The sequence below is a fragment of the Canis lupus genome, chromosome 29 (assembly GCF_048164855.1).
Source record: "Canis lupus baileyi chromosome 29, mCanLup2.hap1, whole genome shotgun sequence".
NCBI lineage: Eukaryota > Metazoa > Chordata > Mammalia > Carnivora > Canidae > Canis > Canis lupus.
The window spans coordinates 34,680,572-34,695,893 of NC_132866.1; the positions used below are offsets into that span (position 1 = coordinate 34,680,572).

The 15,322-nt window shown below is 38.2% G+C and overlaps 1 protein-coding gene across 15 annotated transcripts in view; it reads left to right on the forward strand.

Annotated features, from left to right (window-relative positions):
• Positions 1-15,322, forward strand: part of CPEB3 (cytoplasmic polyadenylation element binding protein 3) — a 199,551-nt gene that overhangs the window by 61,322 nt on the left and 122,907 nt on the right. The window lies entirely within an intron of this gene.

The window sequence follows — 15,322 nt, forward strand, 5'->3', positions numbered from 1 at the left end:
TTTTAATGAAAGTCACAGAGAGAGAGAGAGGGGCAGAGACACAGGCAGAGGGAGAAGCAGGCTCCATACACCAGGAGCCCGACGTGGGATTCGATCCCGGGTCTCCAGGATCGCGCCCTGGGCCAAAGGCAGGTGCTAAACCGCTGCGCCACCCAGGGATCCCACGTGTCAGCATATTAATCTTTATATGGTAACTATGACAAATTCTACAAGGCTTATTATGGAAAGCACCAGTATACACATTCATTTCTGTCTCCCCAGAGACAGATTGGTAGAGGCAGATTAATATTTTTATAAACCAGCATTATCTTATAGCAAAGAGGCTGGGCATAAAGGGAGCTAGGAAGTAAGCCCTGCTTAAAATCAGAAATGATGCTTTAAAAATAGTTAAGACAGTTTGGGGGACGCCTGGGTGGCTCAACAGTTGAGCATCTGCCTTTAGCCTGGGGCATGATCCTGGGATCTGGGATTGAGTCCTTGCAGGGAGCCTGCTTCTCCCTCTGCCTGTGTCTCTGCCTCTCTCTCTCTGTCTCTCTCATGAATAAATGAATAAAATCTTAAAAAAAAAAAAAAAAAGGACAGTTTGGGCTTTTGACCATACTATCCTATTATATTTGTTTTGTTAATCTATTTTTATTACTGGTCTTATCGGGAATCAGAATTACACAATAAACTTGAGATGTGGGCTTACTGTTTTTCTTTCTCCTTCCATTGGAAGAGAAGGATTCGAAAACTGAGAAAAAATAATGTGCTTTTCTTCTTCTGGTTGCAGTCCATCAACTTGAAGTGAAATTTTTTGGTACTTACCAGATTCCCTTCTTAAAAATAAACACTCATATGCATTGGTGACCTCTTCAGTGGTGGCCAGGGAGTGACAGTAAAGACTTATAGTCCATAGCTCTTAATCTGTATGTACACTGGGCATGGCATCACCCTGGTTTCTGAAAGGGAGAAGAACCTTAGCTGCTATAACAGACACATAAAAAGATGTTCAACATCACTCATAATCAGGGAAAGACAAATTAAAACCATTATGAGATATCACCTCACACCTGTCAGAATAGCTAAAATCAACAACGCAAGAAACAACGGGTGTTGGTGAGGATGCAGAGAAAGGGAAACCCTCTCCCACTGTTGGTGGAAATGTAAACTGGTACAGCCACTCTGGAAAACAGTATAGAGGTTCCTCAAAAAGTTAAAAATAGAACTACCCTTTAATCCAGAAATTGCACTACTAGGTATTTACCCAAACGCTACAAAAATATAGATTTGAAGGGATATGTGCACCCCAGTGTTTATAGCAGCATTATCAACAATAGCCAAACTGTGGAAAGGGCCCAAATGTCCATTGACTGATGAATAGATAAAGATGATGTGGTGTGTGTGTGTGTGTGTGTGTATGGAATATTACAATGGAATATTACTCAGCCTACAAAAAGAATGAAATCTTGTCATTTGCAACAACATGGATAGAGCTATTATCTATCTACATATTATGCTAAGTGAAATAAGTCAGAAAAAGACAAATACCATATGATTTCACTCATGTGGAATTTGAGACAAAACAGATGAACATATGGAAGGGGAAAAAAAGAGGGGGAAACAAACCATAAGAGACTTTTTAAAAAGTAGGCTTCATGCCCAGTGTGGAGCACAACATGGGGCTTGAGCTCATGCCCTGAGATCAAGACCCGAGCTGAGGTCAGGAGTCGGATACTTAACCAACTAAGCCACTCAGGTGCCCAAAACCATAAGAGACTTTTAATGAAAGAAAACAAACCAAGAGTTGATGGAAGGAAGTGGGCGGGGGATGGGTGAGATGGATGATGGGTATTAAGGAGGGCACTTGTTATGATGAACACTAGGTTGTATGTAAGTGATGAGCCACCAAATTCTACTGAAACCAAGATTGCACTGTATGTTAACCAACTAGAATTCTTTTTGAGCGATAGTTAAGTTTATTGGATGATAGCATATAAAGCTCCCAAAGAGGGAGGGGAACCAAGAGCATTGCCCAACTAACTAGAATTTAAATTAAAAAGCTGAAAAGACCAAAAAAAAAAAAAAAAAAAAAAAAGATCCTTAGCTGCTAGATCAAATTGGCACAGGTGTTGCTTTATTGCTTTTGGTGTCAAAGGACTATTTTGTTTTGTTTTGTTTTAAGACAAAGAGTTGGGAAGGAGCAGAGGGAGAGGGAGAATCTTAAGCAGGCTCCATGCCCTGTGCAGAGCCTAGTGCAGGGCTTGATTTCACGACCCTGAGATCATGACCTGAGCCAAAATAAGAGTCAGACACTTAACCTGACTGAACTACCCAGGTGCCCCAGGACTATTTGTGTGAAAGCAGCTGTGTTTTGCTGCTCAGTTTTTAAATACAAGGATCATAGAGGATAACGGGGCCACAGCAAAAGTGTTCACGTCATGGCCCCTGTCAGATTCTGGTGAATCTGCAAATTCTGCTGTGTAACTCCTCATTTATCCATTCAAGTCAAACAGCAATTTAAATGAACAGGAGCAGGTCTGACTTTGGTCTATATGGATATAGGTATCCTTTATGGTCTAGTAATAGTTCTAGATAAAAGCTGGAGCATTTCCTTCTTAAAATGTGCCTAGGTTACAAATGGGATGAATTGGGTCTCTGAAAGACACTGCATATCATTCTAAGACTGGAATCTCTGGAATAATAATAATAAAAAAAACTCCTTAGAAACAATGGGAGACTTGAGAAGATGTTGTTTGTGGGTAATATGGTTAACTGCTTGTAGGTCTCTGCAGGAGTGTTAAAGACATACTTAGAAATGCAATGACATATGGTGACATGGATGGTATTAGTTATTTAACTGGCAATAGGTTTGCTTTTTGGGCTTTACTACTGTCTGGGTTAGGTTTTATTACCTGAGTCCTGTTGTGGCTCTTGAATGAAACAGATACAGTTAATACTTTGCCTTCCTTCAGTCATATGTCCTATACCTAAAACAGACAATTTGCAGGTAGTATCATAGTTACTGTTAACACATTAGGAAAACTTAAAAAAATATATCTTTATTAAGATATAATTAACATACCACAAAGTTCATTCACCTTTTACAATTTTATTTAAATGTTTTGGTTTTCAGTATATTTGCAAAATTGTGTGTCAGTAATCACTATCTAATTCTAAAGCATTTTCATCACCCTGACAAAGAAACCCCATAACCACCAACATTTAATTTCAGTTTCCCTCTTGACTAACCCAGCCCTAGGCAACAACCAATCTGCTTTCTGTCTCTATGGCTAATTTGACTATTGTGGTTATTTCATGTAATTGGAATTATACAACATGTGATCCATTGTGACTGGCTTCTTATAGTGTTCTCAAGGCTTATTCATGTTACAGCATATATCAATACTTTATTTCTTTTTCTTGCTAAATAATATTCCATTATGTGGATGTACCACAATTTGTTTATTCATTTACAAGTTGATGGACATTTGGGTAGTTTCTGGTTTGGGGAAATTATGAATAAAGTTGTTAAAAACATTTGCTTACAAGTTTTTCTGTGGACATGTGTTTTTATTTATCTTGAGTAAATACTTCGGAGTTAGGGTTGCTAAGTTGTATGGTTTAGGGTATGTTTAACTTTTTAAGTAACTCCCAAATTGGTTTTCCAGAGTGGCTATACTATCTGGCATTCTCACCAGTAGTTTATGAGAATTCTAGTTGTTCTGTGTCCTAGTCAACATTTGGAATTGTCGGGGGTTTTCTTTGTTTGCTTTTTAGCCATTCTAGTAGGTATGCAGTTCTTCATTAGTTTTAAATGAAACTCATGTAATATGAAACCATCTGAAGAATGATTTAAGTGAGAAAAAAGCATTTACTAATGCCTATGATGAGGCCTCTGCTAGGTGATAAAAATATGAATAAGACACATCTGCTTCCATAGAATTTTCAATTTATTGATGATGGTAGGCATGTAAGGAACTAACAACAATATACTGAGTTAATGCTAATTACTTGGAGCTAAAATATTGGGGTGGGGAAGGAGAATTGCAACTCTACCTAGAATTAGTCAATTTTGTGGAAGGATTTTAATGTTTGTGATCCATAAAAAGATAACAGTATGAAGAGCTACATGTACTTTGCCTAATGCTCTAAGGTAGGTTTTGGTTGCAAAGGTTAAGCTTCCCCTACATTATCATGCCTAATAAACCAATGCCTAATAAGCTATTTGGGATGATATTCTTCTTTTAACAACCTGGTGATTTGAGGCAACACCAGCTAGTCATATATACTCAATAACCAAAGAAGGGACAACTTTAATTAGTTCCTTAGCCTGCTCTTCTGACCATTGTATTTATTTCTCTCCCTTTCTGTATCCTTCCTAGGTCTGACTTTCTGCCTTTTACCTAACACAATGCTAAACTGTACTCCTTCTTTTTTAAGTGCATATATGCTTAGCTCTGAACTGTTTACTATAGTCAGAAGTGGTAGCAGTAGGCATTTGTACTTTTTGTCCAGTTTACCTCTTTACCATTCGCCCATCTAGATTTGTCCCTAATATGTAAGTTATTTCCAGTGAATAAGGTGATTCCAAATGATTTCCCAATGTCTGATAAACTGGGCTTCTTATCTGGTCTGCGTGGCAAACCAATGAGGAAAGAGCTGTGAAGGAAGATTGAGGATGACAGGGAGCTGGAAGAGGCTAAATGAAAATTGCTGGTTGTCATGTTCATCTGATTGTTTAGTGAAACTATCCTCTTTTTTTTTTTTTTTTAAGTAAGAACTTTGGTCAGCTTGGTTTGTAATAACAGCAAGAAAAAACACAAGCTGCCTTAAAAGAAGGTTAAAGTAACTGGAATTAGTCAACCTCAAGAAGAAAAAGATGAGGAAATCGTAATTTCTTTGTATACCCTAATTGTATCCTAGGCTGTATTGAGGGTTCTTGTGAATTTCTTGTGTGGAAGACTAGGTTTAACAATAATCTTAAAGAATATTAAAATTTGCAGCAGGTGCTGATCAGTTATTTCTTTTCTGAGACTAGGGAACAGAGAAAGGTTTTAATTTTGCAAGGACTTCAGGTTAGATAAAAGGAGCATTATCTGCTTGCTATTGTGACAAGGAGAATCTACAGTCATGTTTTCCAGAGGGCTACATATGTAATAGTCTTATTTGGGATGGTTAAAACTGACCACAGACTGAAGGACTTGATACTTTCTGAAGATGGCACAAAAATCTTCATTTGAAAAGTTATTTTTTCCCCTTTCTCTCACATGAGTGACATATTTTCCTTCATTTGGGAAAGGTTTTAATCTTAGGGCAAATGCATATCAATCTGCTTAATACTATAATAAAGTTAATTTGATATAAGAACTTATGTTTTTGGTCAATTCTGACAAATAATGGCAGTATTTGGTTTGGAACTATAAATTTCTAGACCTCTGTTTTGTGATACATAGAGATTTTATGTTATTGCTCCTATAATTGTTTGTTGCCCCTATCTAGTATACATTACTACATGTCCTGTCCATTCTTTATGGTGCTCTTTATGGTGATCTTAAGATCCTTAATCTTAAGCAGATTCTGTGCTCGAAATCACTACACGTTGAGCTTTTTGGTTGTATTGGCTCTTTGGTTTTTACTCAGGTCTGAGAAGTTCCATAGTTTCTTACATTTTATTAGTACAGTCTTTCACAGAAACTGGGGATCAAAAAAACCATTGTGCCAGAGTAGACCAAGCATGGAAGAGGTGCAGTTAAAGGGCCAGAACAGAAATTTTGAGAAAACTAGGGGATGGGAAATAAATCTCAAAATCAGAAGTTATTTTATAGAATGTATATGGAGGTGGCTACTTCTTTTAACATAGTCCCTATGCATTTGCTTTGTAGGTGAGATGTGTACATGGTTGGGTGGGGGAGAGGCAAGAACATATCTATTAAAATGGATCTGTCTCAGAAGCACAATATTGGTCAAAGAAAGAAAATGCAGAACACTATGCATATTTCTATGTTTAGGGGAAGAAATAACATGAAATATTATTCTGTGGGTACATATATACATGAATGTAGTTTTAAACATCTGAAAGAATATATGCCAAATGTACATAGTGATCTGAAGAGTGCAAGAAGGTAGGATTGGAGACTTTTGCTTTTTCTGTAATAGTCTTTGGTTTGTGTTCAAGAAGAATGGAATTATGTGTTATGTGATTAAATATTCATTTAGAACAGGTAAACCTGGGATCCCTGGGTGGCTCAATGGTTTAGCGCCTGCCTTCCGCCCAAGGCATGATCCTGGAGTCCCAGGATCAAGTCCCGCATCAGACTTCCTGCATGGAGCCTGCTTCTCCCTCTGCCTGTGTCTCTGTCTCTCTCTCCGTCTCTCATGAATAAATAAATAAATCTTTAACAAAATAAAATAGGTAAAGCATATTAATTACCATTAAACAGTGCTTGTAGTGTAGATAGGAAGCCAAGGGGCAGCCCAGGTGGCTCAGCGGTTTAGCACTGCCTTCAGTCCAGAGCATGATCCGGGAGACCGGGGATCAAGTCCCACGTTGGGCTTCCTGCATGGAGCCTGCTTCTCCCTCTCTCTCTCTCTGCCTCTCTCTCTGCCCCTCTCTCTCTGTGTGTCTCTCATGAGTAAATAAATTTTTAAAATCTTAAAAAAAATAAGGAAGCTGAGATAGTTTCAAATAATGTAAACTCATTAGAAAGTAAGAGTGGTAAGGGTGCCTGGTGGCTCAGTCAGTGAAGTATCTGACTCTTATTTTCAGCTCAGGTCATGATCTTAGGGTCATGGAATCGAGCCCTGTGTTGGGCCCTGTGCAAGGGCATGGAGCTGATTGAGATTCTCTCTGTCCCTCTGACCCGCTCTCCCCAATAAAAAACTAGAAAATAAGAGCAGTAGAGCAGAAATTCAGAAATGGCTAGTTTTGTGAGTGAATCCTCCTGTATGTGTTGAATGCATTTACTTTTGAAATGTTTTATCCATACATATGTTGAAAACATATGATAAATGTAAAAACCTTCCTTCAAGAATTCCTTCAGTTTTTCTATATTATTTCACAACCCCAATAATATGAACATATTAATATGTTCATAATATGAACATATTATGAAGCTTTGGAACAATACTGGCATAGACTTGAAAGTCGCAGACCTGGGTTTACATCCTGATTTCCACCCAACTTTGTGACTTTGAGCAGTCACATAACCTTTGTGATCCTCAATTTTCTCTTCTGCGAGATGGAGATAATATTGACCCTGTAGGGTTGTGGTGAGGATTGAGAACGTGGCTATAAAGCATTTAGCCCAGTTCCTACCATATAGTAAACACCATGATTAATTTTATCATTTGGAGTCCTCAAAAGAAAGCAGGGGTAGCCATCCTTATATCAGATAAACTAAAATTTACCCCGAAGACTGTAGTGAGAGATGAAGAGGGACACTATATCATATTTAAAGGATCTATCCAACAAGAGGACTTAACAATCATCAATATATATGCCCCGAATGTGGGAGCTGCCAAATATATCAATCAATTAATAACCAAAATTAAGACATACTTAGATAATAATACACTTATACTTGGTGACTTCAATCTAGCACTTTCTACACTCGATAGGTCTTCTAAACACAACATCTCCAAAGAAATGAGAGCTTTAAATGATACACTGTACCAGATGGATTTCACACATATCTACAGAACTTTACATCCAAACTCAACTGAATACACATTCTTCTCAAGTGCACATGGAACTTTCTCCAGAATAGACCACATACTGGGTCACAAATAGGGTCTTAACTGATACCAAAAGATTGGGATCATCCCCTGCATATTCTCAGACCATAATGCCTTGAAATTAGAACTAAATCACAACATTTGGAAGGACTTCAAACACATGGAGGTTAAGGACCATCTTGCTAAAAGATGAAAGGGTCAACCAGCAAATTAAGGAAGAAATAAAAAGATTCATGGAAACTAATGAGAATGAGGATACAACCATTCAAAATTTTTGGGATACAGCAAAAGCAGTCCTGAGGGGGAAATACATCGAATACAAGCATCCATCCAAAAACTGGAAAGAACTCAAATACAAAAGCTAACCTTACACCTAAAGGAGCTAGAGAAAAAACAGCAAATAGATCCTACACCCAGCAGAAGAAGAGAGTTAATAAAGATTCGAGCAGAACTCAATGAAATCGAGACCAGAAGAACTGTGGAACAGATCAACAAAACCAGGACTTGGTTCTTTGAAAGAATTAATAAGATAGATAAACCATTAGCCAGCCTTATTAAAAAGAAGAGAGAGAAGGCTCAAATTAATAAAATCATGAATGAGAAAGGAGAGATCACTACCAACACCAAGGAAATACAAACGATTTTAAAAACATATTATGAACAGCTATACACCAATAAATTAGGCAATCTAGAAAAAATGGACACATTTCTGGAAAGCCACAAATTACCAAAACTGGAACAGGAAGAAATAGAAAACCTGGACAGGCCAATAACCAGGGAGGAAATTGAAGCAGTCATCAAAAACCTCCCAAGACACAAGAGTCCAGGGCCAGATGGCTTCCCAGGGGAATTCTATCAAACGTTTAAAGAAGAAACCATACCTATTCTACTAAAGCTGTTTGTAAAGATAGAAAGAGATGGAGTACTTCCAAATTCATTCTATGAGGCCAGCATCACCTTAATTCCAAAACCAGACAAAGACTCCACCAAAAAGGAGAATTACAGACCAATATCCCTGATGAACATGGATGCAAAAATTCTCAACAAGATACTAGCCAATAGGATCCAACAGTACATTAAGAAAATTATTCACCATGACCAAGTAGGATTTATTCCCAGGACACAAGGCTGGTTCAACACTGATAAAACAATCAATGTGATTCATAATATCAGCAAGGGAAAAACCAAGAACCATATGATCCTCTCAATAGATGCAGAGAAAGCATTTGACAAAATACAGCATCCATTCCTGATCAAAACTCTTCAGAGTGTAGGGATAGAGGGAACATTCCTCAACATCTTAAAAGCCATCTACGAAAAACCCACAGCAAATATAATTCTCAATGGGGAAGCACTGGGAGCCTTTCCCCTAAGATCAGGAACAAGACAGGGATGTCCACTCTCACCACTGTTATTCAACATAGTACTGGAAGTCCTAGCCTCAGCAATCAGACAACAAAAAGACATTAAAGGCATTCAGACTGGCAAAGAAGAAGTCAAACTCTCCCTCTTCGCTGATGACATGATACTCTACATAGAAAACCCAAAAGACTCCACCCCAAGATTGCTAGAACTCATACAGCAATTTGGCAGCATGGCAGGATACAAAATCAATGCCCAGAAGTCAGTGGCATTTTTATACACTAACAATGAGACTGAAGAAAGAGAAATGAAGGAGTCAATCCCATTTACAATTGCACCCAAAAGCATAAGATACGTAGGAATAAACCTAACCAAAGAGGTAAAGGATCTATACCCTAAAAACTATAGAAAACTTCTGAAAGAAATTGAGGAAGACACAAAGAGATGGGAAAATATTCCATGCTCATGGATTGGCAGAATTAATATTGTGAAAATGTCAATGTTACCCAGGGCAATTTACACGTTTAATGCAGTCCCTATCAAAATACCATGGACTTTCTTCAGAGAGTTAGAACAAATCATTTTAAGATTTGCGTGGAATCAGAAAAGACCCCGAATAGCCAGGGGAATTTTAAAAAAGAAAACCATAGCTGGGGGCATCACGATGCCAGATTTCAGGTTGTACTACAAAGCTGTGGTCATCAAGACAGTGTGGTACTGGCACAAAAACAGACACATAGATCAGTGGAACAGAATAGAGAATCCAGAAGTGCACCCTCAACTTTATGGTCAACTAATATTCGATAAAGGAGGAAGGAGGAAAGACTATCCACTGGAAGAAAGACAGTCTCTTCAATAAATGGTGCTGGGAAAATTGGACATCCACATGCAGAAGAATGAAACTAGACCACTCTCTTTCAGCATACTCAAAGATAAACTCAAAATGGATGAAAGATCTAAATGTGAGACAAGATATCATCAAAATCCTAGAGGAGAACACAGGCAACACCGTTTTTGAACTTGGCCACAGTAACTTCTTGCAAGATACATCCCCAAAGGCAAAAGAAACAAAAGCAAAAAAAAAAAAAAAAATGAACTATTGGGACTTCACCAAGATAAGAAGCTTTTGCACAGCAAAGGATACAGTCAACAAAACTAAAAGACAACCTACAGAATGGGAGAAGATATTTGCAAATGACGTATCTGATAAAGGGCTAGTTTCCAAGATCTATAAAGAACTTACTAAACTCAACACCAAAGAAACAAACAATCCAATCATTAAATGGGCAAAAGACATGAACAGAAATCTCACAGAGGAAGACCTAGACATGGCCAACACGCACATGAGAAAATGCTCTGCATCACTTGCCATCAGGGAAATACACATCAAAACCACAATGAGATACCACCTCACACCAGTGAGAATGGGGAAAATTAACGAGGCAGGAAAACACAAACGTTGGAGAGGATGCGGAGAAAAGGGAACCCTCTTACACTGTTGGTGGGAATGTGAACTGGTGCAGCCACTCTGGAAAACTGTGTGGAGGCTCCTCAAAGAGTTAAAAATAGACCTGCCCTATGACCTAGCAATTGCACTGCTGGGGATTTACCCCAAAGATTCAGATGCAATGAAACGCCGGGACACCTGCACCCCGATGTTTATAGCAGCAATGTCCACAATAGCCAAACTGTGGAAGGAGCCTCGGTGTCCATCGAAAGATGAATGGATAAAGAAGATGTGGTTTATGTATACAATGGAATATTACTCAGCCATTAGAAATGACAAATACCCACCATTTGCTTCAACGTGGATGGAACTGGAGGGTATTATGCTGAGTGAAGTAAGTCAATCGGAGAAGGACAAACATTATACGTTCTCATTCATTTGGGGAATATAATAAATAATAGTGAAAGGGAATAGAAGGGAAGGGAGAAGAAATGGGTAGGAAATATCAGAAAGGGAGACAGAACATGAAGACTCCTAACTCTGGGAAACGAACTAGGGGTGGTGGAAGGGGAGGAGGGCGGGGGGTGGGGGTGAATGGGTGACGGGCACCGAGGGGGGCACTTGACGGGATGAGCACTGGGTGTTATTCTGTATGTTGGCAAATTGAACACCAATAAAAAATAAATTTATTATTAAAAAAATTTTATCATTTGCTTCTGAAAATGCTTTTTTCTCAGATGTTTGTGGGCTCTTGCAGCCTTCTATCTTGTATCTCTAGGAAAGGATATGTCTGGAGATAAGCCAGAAAGGGTAGAAAGGGGTCCTAAATTTCTCTCACAAGAAAAAGGCAGGTGAATAGGATAGGGCTGGTGGAGGTGGGCCTATGGTAATCCTGGAGGTTTAGATCAAGCTACTTCTTGAGTTTAACTGTCATTTGAATGAGAGTAAATGACTAAGGGCAAGTGAGGATTAATTAGGTTGCCTATGTGGCAGGGTGGTGGTTAAAGAAACCCCTATCTGAATGTGTTAAGATTAGGTTGAAAGAATGTTTGTGAAAAAGAATTAAGGTATAGAGAGTAGGAGGAAGTCAGAGAGGCAGTTGAGTGAGAGTCCTTGAGAGCAGTCTGGATTTGAGTGGATTGGAACCTGGGCTCTCTTGCTTACTGCCCTGTAATATTGGGCCAGTTACTTAGTCTCTCCAAAATTTAATTGCTTAATCTATAAAATAGAGTTGTGAGGGAATGCATTTAGCATGCTTAGAATAGTGGCAAGCCCATATTAAGTACCTGATAAATATACTAATATTAAGTCAAGCTGAGGGGAATAAAAAAGCAGAGCTAGTGAACCACGCAAAGGAGTGAGCTCCCTCTATATACAACTAACTGCTATATAGCATTTGTCATTGGTTATCATCAAAGAAAGAGTCAATAATGGGATGCATTATTTATAAATATTCTAATACTTCCTGGTGTGTTTACTTGCAAAAAATAAGTTAAAAAAAAGATGTTTTCCTTATTTTCCCTATATTGGGAACCAAAACTTATTTTTAAAAACTTAAAAGGTTAGTTTCTACTTCTAACTTGTTGTTGAATGAAAAATTATGGTCTAATTTTCTCTATGATTTCTCTTTGCATTTCACTGCAATTTTTGTAGTTTTTCTGTCCTTTTTGTTCTATTTCTTGTAGGCTTCCTGATTAATCAGTTGTTTTAGCAATGTTTACTACTTATAAAACAAAAAGGATGAATAGTATCCTGCAAATATAAACCAGTAAGGCATAGATAAATAAATTTTAATGAGAAAGTAAATCTCCACATTGAAATTTGTTCAATTAAGAAGGCTGTGCAAATTGTGTCCTGCATTTCACCTGTCATGTTTTCATCTGTTGAGTACTAGTGAACCTCTAGGTTTTAAAATAGATGTCCCAGTACTCCAAGGTGGCATCATAGAAGTTTCTTTGTGTTCTCCCTAATATTCCAGTAGCCACCACTATACAGATGCCTTGTACGTTCTGTCATTTAGTACTGAAAATAACCATAGGGAAAATAATCATCATTTTACAGATGAAGGTAACCAAGGCTTAGAAACTCATTCAGAGTGACATGCCAGCAACTGGCAGAGCCCAAATTTGAAAATCAGATGGCTGATTTCAGAGTGTGTACTTATAAATACCAGACCATCAACTGTTTTCCTAACCCACAATCGGAACACTACAAAGCTGACCTTTGGCAAAGTGACCAGGCTTATTTCTTGCCTGCTGCCATCCTTCTAGTCCCTTCCTCACTTTACTATCCCATTCTACTGATCAGTTGCAGGTATAAAGGCTTAATCTGAAGAACCATCCAGTCTGGTGGCTCTCAAATTGAGCCAGTCAAAAGAGCTACCTGGAACACTTATTTTAAAATTATGACTAAGTTGGTTTTACCTGGAGCCCAGGAATGTGCATTTAAGCCATTCTACATGTGATTTTGGCAAACTGACAGGTTTGAGAACCACTTCAGATGCATGAATCCCCATGCAAATAACGCCTCTAATTTTCCTGACTACCTAATAATCTAATAATCCAATATCGTCTTCTGATGGGGACTCACTACCATCTTGCCAGGAAGGTCATTTCATTGGTAATTAAATACAATGTTGTGCTTCTATGGAACTTTCATTTACTATCCTGTATGAACTAGATCAATTTCTTTGAGCTTATGTTTATACTCCTTAGGTACTGGCTCTGTGGTTAGATCCAGGCTAGAATCTTCTCTGAACCTCAACTTCCTCATGTGTGAAATGAATATGTTGTTATTTACCTTGAAGGATTATGTGAAGAATTAAATGAAAAAAACTGTCCTGGCTGGAAAGATTCTTGAATGCCTTCAAACAGCCATTTCTTATAGTCCCTTCACCTTATCAGCCTTTTTTGAAACAGTCCCACGCCTGCAGGGCTCTATTTAGAAGTGTGGAGATCTATATATATTAGAAGACTCCTAGACTTCCATTCCAGGATTGTCAATGCTGGAAGTAGGTTGTCATTTTGACTTCTCACCAGCACACTTTTTTTTTTTAACCTGTGGCTTTTCCTCTGGACAAAGAATATGATACCTCTTATGGAGACAGATAAGCCTACATTTCTGGAAATTCAGATTTACTCCTTAAGTAATTGGAGTTTCCACAGATAACTTGAACCCAGCGCAAAAAAAATGATATACAGGAAGACCTTAAAGAAGAAGAGACCTAGAATTATATAGAGACCAAAATGAAGAACCAAAGAAAATATTCCATGTCTCTTTCTTATCCAACAGTAGACAGATAATTGGTGATTGTTAAAAAGGAAAAAAAAATGGGAGGGGGCCTCAGTGGCTCAGTGAGTTAAGCATCTGACCCTTGATTTTGGCTCAGGTCATGATCTCAAGGTCATGAGATTCAGCCTCATGTCCGGCTCCAGGCTCAGCATGGAGTCTGCTTAGGATTCTTTTCACTTTCCTCCCATTCTGTTCTTTCCCCCCACCTCATGTTCTCTCTTATATAAATAATAAAATCTTAAAAAAGAAAAAAAAGGGAGGGAGGTAGCAAGTGAGAGGAGGCAGTAAACTAAGAAATGTTGAATGCTTTACTCTTTGACAAACACAATGTGAGTGGAATAAATACTTAAGTAATTTCAACCCAATCCTGATAGGTAAGATCCTATTTTACCAATGAGAATACTAAAGACCATTGATGATAACTAAGACAAATTTCATACCTCGTCAGATGGCAGGTCCAGATTCAAGAGACTTGGGACTTTTCAGAATGTGATTTTTTTAAAAATTATAATATAAACATACATACTCTTTAAGAAATAGAACGTGGCTTAGTTTCCATTGTACTGTACACATTACCCCGTCCAAATACCTGTCATTTTCTTATTTTAATTGGTTGTGTCTCTCTCCTTTTACTAATTACTTGTACATAGGGACTAGGTTGCAACATTCATCTCTGAATCACCAGGGCTTAGTATAGGAGTTGGCCCTTGACTTGTGCATTAAAGGTTGGTAAAAATGGAATTTTTGTCTCTGGCATTCGAAAACATCTGTACCCTCAACTCCTACTCCTCATCTCTGAGTTTTTTTTTAAAAAAGTATAGAGTTGTAAGCGATATTAGAAATACTCTAACTCAGTACTCTCATTTGTAAAAAGGGAGGAATTTCAGGCACAGACTAGAGGTAGATCATGATGTACCCAAAACCCCCAGTTATAGTAGTTACTCTAGCACTCTTGCCTCCTGGTTCTCAGTTCAGGGCATTTCGTAGGATCTGTGAGTATACATACTGCTTTTATTCATTCAGTAACCCTCTGATTCTTCCTTCTTGTTCAGTGCTGAGGAAATGCCACTTTCCTTTCTGCCTCCCTGAATAGATATATAGCCATGCTTTCCAGAAACCAGAAGAAAAACAGCTTCCCAAGAGTTAAGACTTAATCTAGAAAATGGTCACTGAAGTTGAAGTTTTTACCTGTTATATCCCCTTTTGCTCATCCAGATAGTTACTTACTACTGTTGTTCATGAAGACCATAAATGATCATTTGCAGGACTGGATGAACTGTTCAGGACCCTGAAAATAATCTCTCATTGCTATAGTTTGATTTGGTGTGGTTGTTAAATTGTGTGTTTTGCTTTTTTAAAATATTTATTTATTTGAGAGCTTGCGTGTAAGTGTGAGGCAGGGGGAATGGGAGGGATAGAGAGAGAGGGAGAGTCTCATGCAGACTCTAAACTGAGCTCAGAGCCCCACAAGGGGCTCAGTCTCAAGACCCGAGATCATGACCTGAG